At 44.2% G+C, this 15,773-nt stretch overlaps 1 protein-coding gene across 1 annotated transcript in view; it reads right to left on the minus strand.

Moving 5' to 3' along the window:
• Positions 1-206: 206 nt before the first annotated feature.
• TSHZ3 (teashirt zinc finger homeobox 3) overlaps positions 207-15,773 on the minus strand; it is a 202,515-nt gene continuing 186,948 nt past the window's right edge. The window contains exons 5-6 of the transcript XR_010131942.1: positions 1,672-1,733; positions 207-388 (exon numbers count right to left, since the gene is read on the minus strand). The gene's annotated coding sequence lies outside the window, so the exon portion shown is untranslated. The remainder of the gene's footprint in view (positions 389-1,671; positions 1,734-15,773) is intronic.

Raw genomic sequence — 15,773 nt, forward strand, 5'->3', positions numbered from 1 at the left:
GGCTTGAACTTCCTGAGGTTCCATCCCATCCTCCCAGTGTGCAGGTGGGCATTGTTCAGAGAGAATCAGGAAAGTGTGGGCTTCATTTGAGACCTGAAGTCTGGTTTTTTAGCCTTCAGGCTGTTTTAGTCTTGAAGGCAGGGTTTTGTGAGGGGACACTTGCTGCCTCCTGTCTCTATCATGAGGGCCAGGACCCTTACTCGGCACTTGCCATGTGTTGTCTCATTTTGTCCTCATGGCCGTGGTGTCCCAACTTCACAGGTAAAGATGCCAGGTTTGCTGAGGGGACACCCCTTGCCTCTGTTCTCCCACCTGGGAAGAGAAGTCCTGAAAGCATCTTTCAACGGTGGTTCTTGGAGATAATTCCGAAGAGAAGGACCAGCCCTGTCTGGAATCAGAGCAAACGGATGGAAAAGCAGAGCTAGCGAACCAATCACCCACACTCTATCCATCAGCCCCATCCTCACAGCGGCCTGAACATTGAATCTGGCCTCATCTAGACGTGATCCCTGCTCTCCCTGGGACTATGTTACTTGGACAAGGAATATTTGTCCTGGAATCCTTTGTACCTTGCTCTCTTACTTGCCTTAGATAACCCCTTCCGACAGGGAGCAGAATATTACATAAGGGATGCTGGAACTCTGCCTTCAAGATGACAGCATTTTTGAAACAAAGGCATAGCCATAAATCTAATTTGTTTCTTTGCCAGGCTTTCCAAACACAGCTTCGTTGTAGGAAAGTGACCATCCCATCGGAAAATGGAATAATTGTGACTTGCATTTTGAGGACATATCTTTCTGCAGCCTGGGCGCTCGTTCACGCGTTCATGTGATAAATTTCTATTGAAGGCACACTGTGAGTCAGGCAGGCTTCTAGGGCCTCAGGGCCCAGATCATTCTCTTCAATTAGTGCCCCTTTGTTTTGGAAGCATTTTAGATTAGACGTCCTTTACCACTGCTTACCGTAGGACTTTAGATGGCTTTCAGACACACACCCAAGTTCTCGCCTTCGTCTGCCCCTGATAACTTGACTTCTGTCTCGCCTTCCTAGCCTCTACCTGTTTCCACCTGAGGTTTCCCTGCCCTAAATGCTCCCCTCCATTTCCCTCTAACTTGTTTTCCAAGACACCGATCTAATGGCCTCAGAGAGCAAGGGGCCTTCCCCAACTTCCTGGAGGAGAGCCTTTCACAAGTCCCTTAGTGACACCACTGGGAATAATAAATACTTTGTGACATTTGATGCACATGACATTTGATGCACAATAAGAATATACCCTGAATAATGATCTAATGATCACATTGCTTTGCTTTTATTATTGTCGTTAACCAATCTGCCTCAACTATTGGAATGTGTGCCTCTTTCTTCAGGTCAGGGACCGTGTTGTGAAAACCTGAGCTCCTGGGACATATTATAGAAGAAGCACAATAAAAACAGATGGGCCAATGTTAATTTGCCTATTCTGCTTATTGTTTATTGTATATGCTCTAGAATGTATGCTCCAAGAAGGCAGGACTCTGTCTGTTGTATTCAATGATGTATTATGAGTACCTGGAATAGTGTCAGGCACGTAATAGGTATTCAATAAATATTGTTAACTGAAAGAACAGCTAGGAGCAGACAGAGAAAATTTTCAGCACTTGCATAACAATAATAATTCCAGTCTCCAAATACCTTGTCTTTTCCTAAAGGCGGTAGGTCTTCCCGATTCTGATGCCCACAGTTCTTTGTTCTCCCTATAAACAAAACAAGATATTATCAGTGGGATAAGACATCCCACTGGCACCAGTTTTTGTTGGTCAGGAGCAGGAGCAGATATCAGCCACCCAGGGCATCTATTTAAAGTGAAGAAGCTTTGACTTCTGGATCGTTATCCACCTGCAGAAGCACAAAGATCTTTATGGGAGCACCATCTTTTCTGGTGATCACACCTCTGGAAATGATGTTATAAGGCCAGGAAATTGATTTCCTGCATTGCAAAATCATTCCCAGGGTCATCAGTATCAAAGCCAAGTGGTTCATGGATTTTTTTTTCTTAAGATAAAGTGCAATATGTTTTGTGAGTTAAGCTTAACAAGATGTGATGAAATGAAAGTTTATCCTTTGAATAAGTGTCATGGCTTAACACAAGCAGCCGATCCTGGTCCCTTCCTTAATCATGACCTACAGAATTGACTTCCCCCTAAGCAAAAAGTTACGGCACCGAGAAGGTAGCTGGGTGCATGGGGATGGGGCTGGCGGGCCACTTCTGCTGCCCAATGTGACCAGGCCCAGGAGTCCCTCATGCAGCAGCGATGAGACTGAAGGGAAAATAAGCACTTTCTTGCCTGAGAGCAGGGTGGTAAATTGATACAACCATTCCAGAGAGCAATGAGGCCCTAGGTACAGAACTGAACATATATTGACATTCTAACCCGGCATTTTTTTTGTGGGAATTTAACTTAAGGAAACTCTTTGGCAGGTGGGTGCACAGGAAAACCAGTCCATGAAATGTGTTCTAGTGGTGCTTGTAACACAAGAAAATGATGACAAGCTATTTACTGTCACTAGAACAGTAGATAAAACAAGTCTTTCTATATTCAAAGAGTAAAAGACTAAGTAGCAGCTAAAATGATGAACTAGAGTAGGAATCAGCAAACTGTGGCCAGCAAGCCAAATCTTGTCTGTCTCCTGTGTTTGTTAATAAAGTTTTATTAGAAGATACCCATTCATTTATTCACATATTGTCTGTGGCTACTTTTTCCTCTAAAAGGTCAGAGCTCAGTAGTTATAATAGATACTATAAGATCCATATGTACCCTAAATGCCTGGAAGTAGTTACAATCTAGCCCATTACAGAATAACTGTGCTGGTTCTTCTTAAAAGAGAGCTGCATAGATCACCAATACAAAAAAATGTTGAAGGAAAAGGGTAGATTATAACATAAAATGCCATGATGCTGTTTATGTGAATTAAACACAAACATATATGGCTATATGCCTAAGTACGGGAAAGTGGCACAGATGGGCTGGAAGTTGTCAACCTATTTCGTGATTCTAATCACCTATGGGAGGGCCCAAGGAGAATGGACTGGGGCTGAAGGGAATCAAAGTCTATGCAAAGATAATGACTTATTCCTTCTGCTGCATAGACTTGGAATAAATATAACAACATTATGCTCCTAAGGGAGGTAGGCAGAGTCCACAGGATGCAGGTTTCGGTGTTTGAGGCATAGGCTGCGTCTAAGACTGCTCTTCCCAGCCCTGCCTCACCCTGTGGTCACTCTCCTGGTACAATGAACAACTTTGTCAACTGCACGTGGCAGACAACTCTGACCTGACGGCTAAAGTTCAGGCAGAACAACGTATTTTAGACAAATAAATAATTGGGATTGAGGACAAAACTATAGATATACATATAATTTGGAATGCCCTAATTGTATTTCCCTACTGCTAACATCACCACTTAAAAATGTGAGATTTATCTAAGTCTGTGCCCTCCAAAACCATAGCTTCTAGCCACATGTGGCTACTGAACACTCGACATGTGGCTAGGATGAAAGAAAATGTACTATCAATGTAAAACACACACCGGATCTCAAGGACAATACAGAAAAAAATATATGTATCTCATTAACAATTCATCCTATCCGTGGCAGGTTAAAATGATCATGTTTGGTATACCAGTGGATTAGTCTACTATTGCAGCTGTAACAAATTACTTCAAAGTAGGTGGCTTGAAACAACTCCAATTTGTTATCTCACCATTTTGTAGGTGAGAGGTTCAATGCAGGCTTTACTGGGATAAGACTGAGATGTCATCAGGACTACATTCTTTTCTGGAGGCTCTAGAATGGTGGTCCCCAGCCTTTTTGGTACTAGGGACTGGTTTCGTGGAAGACAAGGTTTCCACAAGCCAGAGTTGGGGATGGTTTCAGGATGATTCAAAAATACTATATTTATTGTGCACTTTATTGCTATGATTGCTACATTGTAATCACATAATGAAATAATTCTACAACTCACCATAATGTAGAATCAGTGGGAGCCCTGAACTCATTTTCTTGCAACTAGGTGGCCCCACATGGGGATGATGGAAGATGGTGACAGATCATCAGGCATTAGATTCTCATAAGAAGCATGCAACTAGATCCCTCACATGCTCAGTTCACAATAGGGGTGGTGCTCCTATGAGAATCGAATGCTACTGCTGATCTGACAGGAGGTAGAGCTCAGGCAGTAGTGCAAGCAATGGGGAGTGGCTGTAAATACAGATGACACTTCACTCCTTCTCCCATGGCACTACTCTCGCTTTCTCTTATGCCTCCCTCTTCTACGTTTGTTTGTTTGTTTGTTTGTTTTGAGACGGACTCTGATTTTGTCACCCATGCTGGTGTGCAGTGGCGTGATCTCAGCTCACTGCAACCTCCGCCTCCTGGGTTCAGGCAATTCTCCTGCCTCAACTTCCTGAGTAGCTGTGATTACAGGTACCCATCACCACACCCAGCTAATTTTTGTATTTCTTGTGGAGACAGGGGTTTCACCATTTTGGCCAGGCTGGTCTCGAACTCCTGACCTCAGGTAATCCACCTGCCTTTGCTTCACAAATTGCTGGGATTACAGGCATAAGCCACCATGCCCAGCCATCCCTCTTCTACTTTTAAGGACCTTCGTGATTACAGATTATCTAGATCACATCCCTATCTTAAAATCAGCTGGCTAGCAAACTTAATTCCATCTGCAACTTCAATGCTCTTTTGCCATGAAACAAAGATTTTTGAACACCTTCGGGGAGGTCTTTATTTTGGCTATCGCAATTGAGCTAAATAAAAATATTTTATTAAAATTAATTTTACCTGTCTCTTTCCACCTTTTTAATGTGGCTATAAGAAAATGTAAAGTTGTCCATGAAGTTCCCATTCTATTTCTATTGGGCATCACTGCTTCAAGATGTGAATGTGCTTCACCAACTATAAGGTACCTTGATGGTGAGGAATGTTAATTGAAAGAAAATGACTTTTTATGAAGTCACTTTTATTTTTTTTATTTTTTTTTCAGATAGGTTCTCATTCTGTCACCCAGGCTGGAGTGCAGCCATACAATCATGGCTCACTGCAGCTTCAATCTCCTGGGTTCAAGTGATCCTCCTACCTCAGCCTCCCAAGTAACTGAGACTATAGCTGCATGCCACCATGCCCAGCTAATATTTTATTTTTCATAGAGATAGGGTCTCACTATGTTGCCCAGGCTGGTCTCAAACTGCTGACCTCAAGCAATCCTTCTGTCTCAGCCTCCCAAAGTGCCAGAATTACAGGTGCAAGCCACCACACCCCAGAAAGTTGCTCTTGAAGATAGCAAAACACACTTCCGCCCGCAGGAATAAATAATACTACGATAGCTCACATTTAGTGAGGGCTTACAATGGGTCAGGCCTTGTGTTTAAATATCAGTTGGTTTCATCTTTATATTAACCCCAAGACAGGTACTGTTGTTCTTTATGTATTGCAAGTAAAGTTGCTGAGGCACAGATAGGTTAAGTAATTTGCCGAAGTCACACAGCCAACAAGTAGGAGCACAGGCTGTGGACTCTGGAGGCCTCCCTCTAGGTGGTGTGCATGTGTTAGACATCAGTTTGCACTGTAAGATGCATGAAGGGTGCTGTTCTTAGACACAACTGGCAAAAACAACAACGCTCTGGGGTCTACCTGCCCCTCTGCCAAGAAACTACAAAAGACACCTCTTCTTTGTGCAGCTCTTCAGAGTGACAACCCAGGTATCTAACTCCCAGCCATAAAGCGAATTTCCCCTGGATACTCTGTCTTGAGGCAGCCCTCCAAATGGGTATTTGAGTCTGGCTCACTTTTTAAGCTCCACGTGTGACTAATTCCCACCAGACAGACAGCAGCAGGAGTCCAGCAGCTGCAGGGAAAGGCCTCAGCTTCTAAGGTCTTGAAGGAAAGGGACAGTTGAGCCACACACATATTTGCACACACACACAAACACACAGGCACACATACATACAGACAGACACACATGCATACACACATATACACACGTATACACACACACATACACACACCTACACACATACATACATACACATACACATTCACACACATTCACACACACACGTGCATATACACACAATTTAAATATCTCTATACTTATCTCTACTTAAAATATTTGTGTATGTCCAAATGAATATATATGCTCTAAATATCTTTTTCTGTATGCTGATATATGTATGTCTGTGTGCACATGTAAATTTGTCATGCATTTCCTTGTCTTTCTCACTTATTTTACCCAACTCTTTCTCTCTTAAATATCTCTGCAGCTCAAGATTTCCTTACATAGTTCCAAAGTTAAATTTTATTTAACATTCATTTATATATCTTTGTGTGCATGTGTATGTGTGTGTGTATTTCACATGGAATAATTCCTGATCACCACACATATATGAATGCCTGTGTATGTGTATAAACACATAATAAAAGTGCATCCATACCACCAAGAAAAACATTTTAAAAATTATTTTGTTGAGCCTAGATTCTGGATGCCTGATAGTGGTATGGTTTCCTGCAGTGTATTTAACCAAACCCCACTCCAGTATTAAGGAGCACACACAACTAGAATTATATTTTACTAGCAGACAACTCTGAACTAAGGACTAAAGTTAAGGCAGAACAACATATTTTAGACAAATAAATAATTGAGATTTTAAACAGAAGTACATGCGTAGATATAATTTGGAATGCCCTAATTGCATTTTCCTATGCTAACATCACCAGTTTTGGAGATATGGGATTCACAGTTTTAGGGATATGAGTCCCACAGTTTCTCCTCTTTAGAATTCGCTCTTTACTTGACCTCTCTTAGGCACACACAACATTTCCTCCATAAGAGATGTTTTCTGAGTCGCATCTGCATTTCCTAATATCTGGAAACCTCTCTGGGTCACCCTTCCCCTCAGTACCTTTGGGCCACCTCCTGGGCCCTGATGTGCAGGATCCAATCAGGCAGACGTGCAGTTTGCATTTTTAGAACCAGCCTATTCCGTTCCTTTGCCATGCTGTGGCAAGCCCTTTCTGTAAAGGGCCAGATAGTAAATATTTTTGGCTCTGCAGGCCACATGGTCTCTGTTACAACTCAACTCTGCCATTGTAGGGCATGAATCATGGGCCATATGTAAATGAAGGGGCATGGCTCTGTTCCAGTGACGCTATTTCAAAAACAGGCGATGGGCCTGGATGTGGCCCACTGGCCATATTCCTGACCCCTGCCATCCACCAACATGGGTCGTTATCTCCTGATATCTGTAGGTCACTTTCACATATGTCTAGCTGAGGTACCCGGTGAGTATTTTAGAGCCCAGGGAACTCATCAGTGGCTGTGCTCACACATAATTAGGTGGTGAAGCCAATGTGGTGATTTGAAGCTTCGTTATTTGCTCCCCTGATTTTATTCTCCAAGGATCTGTGAGTTCCCTGCGTGTCCTATTGGTCACTTTTTCCCCAGCACCCCAGCACAGTGCCTGGCCCACAGTAGGTACTCAGTACTGATGAAATACTTAAAAAAATCTAATTATAATCTAATTATAATCAGGTAGAATTTAAAGTATAATATTCATTCAATACTTTTTCAGAAAGTGATAACATCACTCTTGAATGGATAATGGAAATGTTGCTATTATCGGGCTGTCAGATGAAACAATAATTTATGTTAGTCTTGCAAATAGAGGAGGGGGAAATTATTTCCTGGCCCACCCAAATTTGTTTCAAACACTTGAATGGATGAATGAGTAAATGGATGATGGCTTTTTTCAGACTTTCTTGGATTTTCCTGGGGCATGGAGAGCTGGAGTCTTGCCTCTCTTTCCTTTTCCACCTCACAGCACACGTCATTTTTTGATCATGAAATTTCTTTACCACCAAGGTCAGGCAAAGCCTCAGAACCCTTGTCAACTCAGCTCCCTATGCAGGTACTCACAATCAGTCAAAGTTAACAAGTGCTGTGAAATTTCTTTGTTATCCCTAAACCAAATGTTTTCTTGAGCATCTACCATGTGCTCAGCATACATTAGGTTAGGCAAGATTAACCCAAAGTAGGGAGGTAACAAGGAACCATGGCACAGCCAGGGGTGTCAACATAAGTGCCATGGGCGCTCAGAGAGACCCCAAGACCTGGAAAGCTTGGGAAGTAATGTAATAATTCCAGTTCTCTGAGGACCCACTTTGTCTCAGGTCCTGTGCTAAAGCTTTTATGTTCCCCACTGAATCACACAGCAGCCAATAAGCTAGGTCTCTCTCATTATCTAGAGAAGGAAACAGATGTTCTTAACATTCCTAGGAGCTACAGTTGACACCCAGGCCTTGGGACATGAAGCTGTGAAACCAGGGGAGATGAACTCAGGTGTGTTCTTAAGGATGCCGAGAGGAGGTAAACTAGTGGGCCTTATAGAAAGGATAAGCTTTGTTGGAAAAGAATGTAATCTTTGGCCTGTTTCATCAGTCTGAAATATGGGTGCACATGTTTAAATGGGTAGATGGGTGGGAGGGTAGATGGATGGATGGATGGGGCCAGATAAGCTAAAGCATAGGGTTTGAGGTTGAGTTGGTAGCACTAAGGCTGGAAAGATGAAATCTGATTATAAAGGGCCTTGAATGCCAATTTTTAGAACGCAGATTTATTCTGTAGTGGAGAATAGAGAGGCATGACAGTTGCAGTGGGGAGTACTATTATTGGTAAGATGGTTTAAAAGATGACTATGGTGGCTGGGCACAGTGGCTCAGGCCTGTAATCCTAGCACTTTGGGAGGCCGAGGTGGGCGGATCCCTTGAGGTCAGGAGTTTGAGATCAGCCTGGCCAACACGGTGAAACCCGCCTCTACTAAAAACACAAAAATTATCCAGGCCTGGTGGCGCTTGCCTGTAATCCAAGACACTTGGGAGGCTGAGGCATGAAACTCACTTGAACCTGGGAGGCAGAGGTTTCAGTGAGCTGAGATGGTGCCACTGCACTCCAGTCTGGGCGACAGAGTGGATCTGTGTCTCGAAACAAACAAAGAACAAGAAAGATGACTATGGCCCCAGTGAGGAACATGGATTAAAAGGACAGGCTGGGCACACAGCTCAGAGAGGCGATTGGGCACCAATAATCCCATCAAGAAGAGCTGCGAGTATATACTGGGGGCTTACCCTGCACCAGGCACCCTCCTAAGTGCTTCATGGGCATTTTCTCACTCAATTTGTGCAAGATCCTAGGAAGTAAGTGTGTATTTATCATCCCCATGTTACACTGAGGAAGCTGAGGTGCAGAGAAGCTAAGTAATGTCCCCAAGTTGGTGCTTACAGTGAGCAGGTGGTCGAGCTGGGAGTCTCATGAGAGCAGCTGGCTCCAGAGTCCAGACCCTTGACCCCGACACTTTTTGGTGGTCAGGGACAGCCAGCGGCCTAGAGGACAGTAAAAGGGACAGGCATTGGAGGGGCAGGAAAGAGAGCAAGACCAGCCAGGTGGCTGTTTTAGAGCTTTTCAGGCCATCGACCCAGAACATCGCACTATTGCCCATGGAAGCTGAATGCCCCGCTGTTCCTGCACTGCGAATTCCGGGGACACACTGTTGACCTGGACCCCTGAGAGACGCCCAACAAGAGCCCCTGGAAGGATAGAAATCTCAGGTATGCAGGATTGCATACTTATTCATTAATAACCAAAGAAAGAAACACTAACATTTCTTTATAAACATGAAATGCTAGACACTGTTCTAAATATTTCCCTGGCAGCCACCTACAGCCTAGCACAGTGCTTGGCACAGAGCACACACTCCATACACACTTGTTGAATAAATGAATGAATGGTGAGTGAATGAAGGAGCACTGTGCTAGGAGCCAGAGCCTCAGGTCCCAGTCTGAGCTTCTCCATCCTCTTGTTTGATAGAGCTTAAACAAGTCATGCCGACCTCTCTGGACCTCAGTTTTGGCAGAATGATGGGCGAGTGAGCCAGGGAATTCAAAGATTTTAAGGACGCTGCGTGCATGAAGGCTCCTGTTCCAGCAGCTCTCCCCGGGGTGAGGTGCAGCTCCCACCAAGCTCTCCTCCTTTTCCCCCTTTGTGGCTGCTGCGGTGGTTTTCCCTCTCTGCAACAGGACATCAAATGGTTAATACACCACCCATCGTCTTTGATTTATGAAGTGGCCGATTGGACCAGGAAACACAACACAGACAGCCTTCTCACTTGCAGGGGAGACCCCAGAGAGCAGTAATTCTGTGCATAAAAGCGAGCGGCAGCCTCGGGCCTCAGTGGTGGTGGAGAGCCCACCCTGCCGAGCCCGTCCCGGGGACGATGCCAGGGCCAGCGTTTGTTCCTGCTCTGTGCAGGGACAGAGGCGGCTTTGTCACCTGGCCCCTGTCGTCCACCCAGCCCCGGAATCTCCGCTGCCCACCCTTTGCCCTGAGAACTGAAGTGCAGCCCTGCCCGGGTCACCGCTTAGCGGTTCCTTTCAGCGTCTGCCAATCTATCAAGATTCAGCTACCGCTGTGAACCCATCAACTCCATGGAAAGGAAAAAAGGAACCCTCACCACAGCAATTATTTATCCTGGCCTGAACTTCAGGTGACCTTTCCCAGGTCCACAGAAGTTGCAGATGGGAGCACCTTGGTGTGTAGGATTTTTTCCCCACTGTGTCCTTTTAAAAAACACATTTTTTTTTTCATGACATGAACCTCTTTTGCAAAATTTTCTTTTGCAAAAAGATCTTTGGGTGGTCTATAAGACCACAATAGGGGTGGAACATTGGCCTACGTAGAGCACAGATTGGATGTAAACGAAGTCATCCAAAAATAAAATAAACAAAGAAACAAAAACTGTGACCTCATGGGGATGGCTTCACAGAAGACCCGAGTGCAGCTCACCCACAGGCCAGCTCAGCCCTCGGACAAAAACAAGGGGCTGTTCTGCACCAAAGGCTCTGCCCTGACCCGGGGAGATCCAATATTGTAAACTCTGTGGGTGGGTATTTGTGTGTGTCCCCGAATCAGAGAAAAATCCAGGCCATAACAAGGACTATGCAGGGTGTAACTCCCCGTGTAAATTTAAAGTGACCTAAGGGACATAATTACATAAATCTCATCATGAGACAATATACTTTTTATTTGTTTGAATTTTATTTGTATTGGTAAAACTGACCTGAAACTGACACAAGTTTATTAGAAAAAGGACTCTGTAAAAGCAAGTGGGCTGGTCTTCTTATTTAAGATGGATGTGCCGACTTCTAGTATGATTAGAGAAATGGATAACTCACTAACATCTGTGCAAACTACAATAAAAAGGGATTTAGTGTTACCCCAAGGAAGGCAAGAGAGGCTGTCTGTCCATTAAACGCTTTATTACAGCGCCAGCAGCTTTTTTCTAATTCAGTTATTCCTGCACAGCGTTCAGCACTCTGACTGCCTGTCAACCCACCAGACAGTGCTCGGGGCTGGGAGGTTTTGTGCAAGGTAGGTGACAATCAAATGAGCCACTGAGAAGAGAGGGGAGCCTGACCCTCGTGAAGGATTAACTACAGAAAGTGAGTGTGATCATGTCACACCATTACTTAGAATTTTCACAGTCAATTTCTGAAAATATGAGATAAGTTCTTAAAGAGGCAGTTGTCTCAGGAGCTAAGCAGACCCAGTGTGGTTTTGTTCCATGCGACAGGGCAGGGAGCCTGGAGAGAGAGTAGGGACTTCGAGGGCGAGGGAACAGGTGGCATCAGCACTGTGCCTATCCTCTGTAGGGCATTCTAGAGCCAGGCCTTGGAGCAACTGGCTCCCAGGAAGGCTGCAGCCAAGAAGGGAGAGGATGGAGAGATGCCTTCTGGGACCAAGATGCCATATATCCCTCCTCCACTGGATGCTGGAATCCAGCCTCTCCTGGGGTCAACTGGGCTGATGAACATGACCCTTTGGGGATCATATTAGGCTTTGGGTTCACAGGAAGCCTGTCTAGGGCAGTCAAGATGCCGGTGCCGGGATGAAATGTCCATCTTCTATCACTCCTTTTCACCCCTGCAACTGCTACAACCAATATCATCATAAGCTTCCCCAAAAGACTATGTGCCCCTACGGCATGCAGAAAGATCCAGTCCCACAGGAGCTCACAAGCCACGTGCTTAAGAAAAGTACTATATGCTCAACACAAATATACTTGAGATATATATTTTCAAAGCCTGGCAAAGGTAGATGACAGTACAAGGAAGCATGGCACATTTTGGGGCCAGAGATGAGTCTATCCCTCATTTATAGATGGCAGATCTTTAACACAAAAAGGGGAAGGCTCCACCCAGAGCACACGCAATCTTTGGGAAGTGGAGCTGAGACCGGAGCTCCATGTTCCTGATCTCCTGACCAACAGAAGTTATGCTACGGGGCTTCACGCAGTAGGGCTTTTTGAGAAGATGGACTGGAAATGTGATTTCTTCCTTTGCATCTATATATTTAAATGAGAAAAGTAAACCACAAACCTCTAAGCTTGGTTCTGCTAAAGTAATTTAACATCTGCTGCCACCTGAATGTAATTGAAACAATTCATTATCAAATTTACTGATCTGCTTAATGATTTTGTATTTCTCTTTCAAAATCACCTTCCTCCTAAGCTAGCCTAGGTAAATTACCCTTTCCTTCAAATCTGAGAGATTGAAGGGACCTGGGAGAACATCCAATTCAAGCCCCCTCACTTTAAAAATGGTGTAACAGTGTTTTGTGTGTCCGTGGTGAGGTTGCAGACCTTTATCGAGGTCACAGAGCAAGTCCAGCAAGAGTTGAACACAGGCTGCCAGAATTCCACCCTTGTCTCATTCCGAGATTGTGTGCTGAGGGTTTTCAACTGCATCTCTAAAGGGAAGGCCAAAGAAAGAGCAACAGGAAAGGATGGTAAAAAGGGGGTAGAAAGGAAGAAGGAAGGGAAGAAAAAAGGGAAAATAGCAAGCTCTCTTTCCAGAGTCACACATTTTTTCTGTTTGCTCAGTGGCAGTCTGTTAAAGAAATACTTCATTGTCACTGAACACAGAGTCATTAAAGGCACCTTGGAAATTTGGACCCTTTTACTAGAATCAGGGCTTAAATAGCAACTTAATTTATGACACTTCTCGAGGCTGATGGCGTTTTTGCTCTAAGGTAAGGTCATCTCAGTATATACCCCTCCCGTCGCTTCCCTTTAGAACACGCAGAGGCGTTTCCTCTTTACTTTCAAGTTACTGATTATTCAACTGCTCAAATGTAAGTCACATATGTATGTAGGCACGTTTGAGTCCACGGTGTGTTTCTAAAAGAGAGCTCTTTTATATCTGCCTGTAAAAGAGGAGAGCGCAAAGAGGGGGGAACCCACAAATAAGCAAGTGAATAATTAGATCAGGGATAGATGCCACCTTTTCTCAGTGTTAAAACTGTGAGGGGAAAAAGTACTCGTGCATAATTGACATAATTGATCTAGTATTTTTTTTTCCTTTTTGCTGCAGTAATTTTTATGCATGCCATTGTTGCTGTTATTATCCAAGATGTGATCTTGTGTGGTTGATAATACAGGCTAGATATGAATACGCGTACGCACCAGCCAATCACAAATCTATAGTGTCTATTTCTGCATCACCAGGTGCTATCTCATGGGAAATATCCTCTTTTTTGGCAGGCACACAGAGCACTGCATTATCTGTCATTTTCATTAGATTCAAGCTACAGCTGGGCCAAAAAGACTTAGTTCTAGCATATGTGCTCAAAATGGCCAAGCTGCGATTGTCCAAATTCACCCTTTCAGGATTGCATTACTGAACAACTGGAGCCAAAGCTAGAAATTGGAGAGAGCAAAGCGCCTGAATTCCAGTTGGAAAATGGCAAACACCATAAGCTCTGAAGATTGAAGCGTATTATCATGACTAACTCAAAGGGTCAGAGGAGACACTGGCTTCCACCAGCAAGCTCAACGTCTTTTGGCACAACTTAGGTGGGGATGGAAGCTGCACAGAGCCTAGATTTTGACACCACTTAACAAAGAAAAGCCAATGTCTTTCATTCCCCTCTGTGCCTTTCAGTATACCGTGGCCATGTGGAATGCAATAGGTTCTGTACCCAGGTCTTGACCTGGGCCAGCCGGTCTTGAGCCCCGTAGGACGTAGTCTGTGGCCTGCTGCATACTTGGATAGTCTGGGGTGTATAAAAAGCAACTCATCCTGAGGGAGAAAAGCATCCAACTGTCATAAGCTTGAGTCTCCATGCAAGTCTCCACTATTTTATAAATTCAGTTCTTTATGTGAACATGCGAAGAAGACATATTGAAAAATTAGCCCCACAAAGAAATAAATACAAAAATCCCCACTCCAGGTTGCTGGAAATGGGAGAACCACAGGGCTGGGGAAAATGGTCACTCCACCCAGTGGACTTCATGTTATTTGAAGCAGACATTGGAAAAAAAAAAAAAGAGAGAGAGAGACTAGTTGTTCAAGCAGGGAAAAAGAAAGTAAAAAGGCCAGTGGGAATGTAAAATAGTGCAGCCACTGTGGAAATAGTACAGGGGTTCCTCAAAATATTAAACATAGAATAACCATATGACCCAGCAACTCCGCTATTGGGTCTATACCCTGAAGAATTGAAGAGATACTTGTACACCCATGTTCATAGCAGCATTATTCACAATAACCAAAGTGGAAGCAACTCAAGTGTTCATTGGTAGATGAATAAATGAATAAATAGGCAAAATGCCATACAGACAAAATAGAACAGCACTCCCAAGGGCTGAGAAGAAGGGGGAATGGAGAATTACTGTTTAATTCAGGGTTACTGGTACAGGGTTACTGGTACAGGGTTCCAGCTGGGGAAGATGAAAGGATTCTGGAGATGGATGGCAATAATGATTATACAACAATATGAATGCACTTAATACCACTGAGTTGTACACTTAAAAATGGTTAAAATGGCAAATTTCTTATTACATGTGTTCTACCACAATGAAAAAAAAGGAGGTTTGTGTCTGGTCCTGGAGACACAGACTCCCTGAGTCTGTGCCGCAGCAACACCGAGCAATGCTGTGATCTTCCAGAATGCCATTAAGGGTGAGCCCTTGGCCATGTGTCCTTTGAGCGATGTGCAGAGTTACAAAGACAGAAGGAATATCTGGGATTTGGTTATGAGGATATATGCTTCCCTAGAATTGTCCCAGGTTTTCATGCCAGGGTGGAGACTTCACACACCATAGTGGCAGGGGATTTCTGCAGGGAGAAGTCTGCTGACAAACCCATCTTATGGGTTCTGGCATCTTGTCCACAGACAGCAGTCAGCTGTTTTTCATCTGCACTGCTAATAGGGTCTAGCTGAATGGCTAACAAGCAAGGTGAAATGTAGCATGAATGTTCTGAAAGCCATGGAGCCTCACTTTGGGTTCAGGAGTAGCAAAACTAGCAAGAAGGTCACTGTTGCTGATTGGGGACAAATGTGATGAGTGTTGGGGGCTTAAACAACAGGGATGTATTTTCTCACAGTTCAGGAGGCTGCAAGTTGGAGATCAGGGTGACAGCATGATCAGGTTCGGGTGAGGGCTCTCTTCCTGACTTGCAGACAAGCACCTCCTTGGTGAGTCCTCACATAGGGATTGATGGGGGAAACAGAGCTCTGGTAGTCTCTTCCTCTCCTTATAAGGGCACTAATCTCATCATCAGGGCTCTACCCTCATTACTTTATCTAAACCTAATCGCCTCACAAAGGTCCCATTCTCCAAATTCCATCATGTTGAGGTGTAGGGCCTTAACATATGATTTGGGGGTTTGGGGGGGA

This window comes from Gorilla gorilla, chromosome 20 (genome assembly GCF_029281585.2).
Source record: "Gorilla gorilla gorilla isolate KB3781 chromosome 20, NHGRI_mGorGor1-v2.1_pri, whole genome shotgun sequence".
In the NCBI taxonomy this organism is placed as follows: domain Eukaryota; kingdom Metazoa; phylum Chordata; class Mammalia; order Primates; family Hominidae; genus Gorilla; species Gorilla gorilla.